Here is a 3,910-nt window from a genome sequence, read left to right on the forward strand (position 1 = left end):
ACTAACTAATAGTAAGGACGCTACTGCTATTGCAACACTAACCTTTCATCCTACTGGTGAATCCTGAAGAATAACACCACCTCTGGTGAATCCCGAAGGATAACACCACCTATGGTGATTCCCGAAGGAATCACAACCTCTAATGGGTAACTAACTAATAGTAAGGACGCTACTACTAATGCAACTGATGCGTTGTGAATATGATGAAATAATGATGTATATTGCGATGGTGGTGTATGCGTTGCACATGCAAGTTTTCCTAGTAAAATCCAAGTATAAATCCTAGTAGGTTGCCCGGTAAGCCCAGGGTCGAACACAGGGACTATGGAGACAGTATACAAGGGTAAATTTTGATTCCTTTGCGATGACAAACAAAACAATAAGTTGGTCGGTATGTTTGTTTAAAGTATAAATTCTATGCGGTGAAATTGAGAAAAGAGTCAATAACAGCGAAAGTTACAATGAGTATGCGGGGAACGGGTTGAGAAAGGATTTAGCTAACACTTCCTAAGATTGCGTTCAAGTTATGCAATCATGCTGCACACATACAATAGCAGGTCATCTCTCAATGCAAATGTTATAGCTCCTGATTTTAAGATGCATGCGATGTATATGATGATGTCTATAGGACTTATGTCTAAGCCTCTATTATTGTCTGTGCGATGATGAATGACATACACATACACAAGGCGACCGCATACTATTATATCCTATTTCTAGGGTGCATGTTGTTGAAATGCCTTGAATCTGTTTGTTGGCGCTTCAAACAACCAAGTACGGGGGTCTCGCTGTTTATTTATTTAGAATTCATATTCAGCATATTTATTTATTTGCAGTTATTTACGATTATGACCTTAGGGTTTAGAATAGTGCACTATATAAACTCTCTAACCCTAGAGACGCCATTTTGATGTAATTTCTGAAAACATTATCAATATTGTTCTCCCTCTACCTGTGGACGTAGCTAACACACTGTTAGTGAACCACGTATATTTGTGTATCGATCTTCTCTATCTTTACGTTCCTTTTTGTGTTCTTTAATTGTCGATTTCATAACACATGTGATGCATGTTAGCAAACAGAACTTATCTCTAAGTTTCTATCTCTTGCTTATGCAGTTCTAATCTAATTTTCTCAAGCCTAGATTCTAACCTAGCTCTCTCAAGGCTAGGTTCTTTCTTTAAACTCTCTCTCAAGTATCTCTAAAAGATGATCACATAAAATGAAGATCTTAGGTCATGCTAGCTAAGTGTTTCTCAACCCATTTGGAAGTTTAGTTACTCATGTGTAATGTAAAGAGAGTGAATAGATGTAGAGATGCAAATTCCATTTTATAAATAAAATCAGAATACATAATGACAATGAAAAGTAGGGATAGTGAGCCTAGTAGCAATGTCTTGCTTCCCAAGGCTTTTACACTGTATTTTTCTCTACTCTACCCAAAAGAATGTTCTTGCTTTTGCAAGAGTCGACCCTCTCTCCGTTCTCAACGCTTCCCAACACTCTCTCAAGCTAACCAGGAACGATCTTCCGACGTCGTCTCTATTCGCTCGCCTCTGCCTTCTAAGTATAAAAAATTACAGACTACGACTATCTATTATCTCTATGTATATGGCGAAAGAGAACTCCAAAATTCTGAACTGCTGAACTCCTTTAACGAAGATGACCTTCGGTATTTATAGAGCTTCAAGGTGAAGAGTTTTTTTCTCAAATGATTGCACTGATGGGATGTCATTAAATCTTTGTCTGATGCGCCAATTAACTGTCATCGAAAAGTTGTGTACTTGCTACAGTGCGTCGTTAACTTGTCAACTAAATTCGGATTCGACCATCATCAACTTTCTGTCCCATCATGATTTATTAAGCTTTCAACTTGATGCACCGTCCTTATGTGGCCACCTTCTTGAGCAAATCTTCGCGAACGCATACGATCGCATAGCTTTGCAGTCGCAATCTTTTAATGCGCTCGGACACTGAATTCCTTGTATCGCAATTCTGCCTTGCGCCAACACATTTTCCTGCACAAAATACGTAAATTAGCTGCTTTAATGCAATGGCCGCATGCGATCGCAATATTCTCAACTTAATGCTTTTGGACACGATTTTTCATATTTTTACCGTCGCAATCCTACATTGTTTTATATCTTTGCATTGTAATAACGTGCATTTCTGCCCGTTATCAGCATCATAACATGGCTCTATAACATACATGTACATACAACTCAAATTCTCAGATCAAACATAATCTTATAGGATAACCTATACACGTCTTATGCTAGCATTCAAACATAATCTCATAGAATACACATACTCATCTCATGCTAGCGTTCAAACATAATCTCATAGGATAACACGTACTCATCTCATGCTAGAAATCAAATATCTATATGCACATTTAATCCCTCCGGTCCTCATATCGAAGAAGACATACATCAATCATACCATCAACCAATCATGCTATTAATCAGTCATACTATCAACTTATCTTACTAGCCAAACTTTATTTTAACTTGAATAAAATCCTTTAATAAATCCCTAAATGTTAACAAATTTTAATTTCCAACATTAGAAGCTAATTTCAAACCAAGTTACCTAAATCCAAGTGGGTGTTCAAGAATAACCATAGGAATCACAAATCTTACCAAAACACTTGTTGAAAACGATCTTGAACTCGCTGAACAGTCGCTTCAATAGTTTTCCAGACTCAAATCTAAGGCCAAAAATATGATTCATATAAATTAAATTTCATTCCAAACATAATGGGTATCTCATCTTTACCCAAAACTTCACAAAATAGATCTTACCAGAACGAACCACTAATACCAGAATTCAACTAACCTCACCAATTGCTCACAATCCTTTCTTGACTGCAACTTAGAATGAGATAGTCTTCAATCCGGACTTCAATCACACTGAACGTCAACCAAACAAGTTTCAAAACTTAATGGGCAACCAAGATATCTGGAAAAAAAAAATACATCAAAATCAACAAAGAACTCACCCCTAGATAGCACACTTGCGACTAACGGCGACCAAAGGCGGTGATAGCTATCAACCTGAACACTGCAGGGGCTGGACGGAGGTGCTCGACGGACGGTAGGCCGTCAGTAGATGGATCTGATGGCTCGGCTTCAATCCGCGTGAAGGAACGACGACGGCTTCGGCAGCTACGATCGTGGTGCGAAAGGAGGGGACAATGAGGGAGCGACGCGGCGCGGCTGGTCTGACAGTGAGCAACTGGTTCGCGGTGACAGAGACCGACGGCTGGAGGCACCCACACCGACGCGAAGAGCTGGCAGCTGGCGTTCAGCTTCAGATCCGGCGGGTCCATACAGTGGCGGACAGCGGCGCTTCAAGGTCGACGAACGGTGGCAGGACAGACGCTGGCGCTAGGGTTCACGCGAAGAGGAAGAAAGAATCGAAGGGGGGAGGGCTGGCGCGAAGAGAAGAAGGGAAGGGGAAAGAAAAAGAGGAAAAGGAAAAATGAAAAATAAAAGAAAAGGGAATAAAATAAATATATTTATTTTATTTTATTTCCTTCCTATCCTTTTTTTTTCATTCTCTTCTTTTCACTTTTAAAACAAAAATTCTTGTCCTTGATTTCCAACACTAAACTTTGGAATTAATTTTCAATATTAATTTCACTTAAATGATTTAAATTCTAGCAATTACACTTAAATATCCAAAATTCCAAAAACGCCATCAATTAAAAGATATTACTAAAATTACATCACTAACAAAATTTGGGGTGTTGCAAAGGTATCTAGCTATATGTCTCTATATACATGTTTAAACTAAAAGATAACGTTGGATGTTATTTTATTGGTTTGTGGTTAATGAACTAAAATATGAAATAAAATATCATATATTTTATTAAATAAACAATGAGTTTGTTCAATAACATTTACAA

General features: G+C 38.2%; 1 long non-coding RNA gene across 1 annotated transcript; it reads right to left on the reverse strand.

Moving 5' to 3' along the window:
- Positions 1–1,954: 1,954 nt before the first annotated feature.
- On the reverse strand, positions 1,955–3,485 carry LOC120080073. The gene is made up of 4 exons (XR_005482415.1): positions 3,002–3,485; positions 2,839–2,912; positions 2,643–2,710; positions 1,955–2,018 (listed from the first exon to the last, which is right to left on the reverse strand). It is a non-coding gene; the product is annotated as an uncharacterized LOC120080073 (long non-coding RNA).
- Between the last annotated feature and the right edge of the window lie 425 nt (positions 3,486–3,910).

The sequence above is a fragment of the Benincasa hispida genome, chromosome 6 (genome assembly GCF_009727055.1).
Source record: "Benincasa hispida cultivar B227 chromosome 6, ASM972705v1, whole genome shotgun sequence".
NCBI classification, from domain to species: domain Eukaryota; kingdom Viridiplantae; phylum Streptophyta; class Magnoliopsida; order Cucurbitales; family Cucurbitaceae; genus Benincasa; species Benincasa hispida.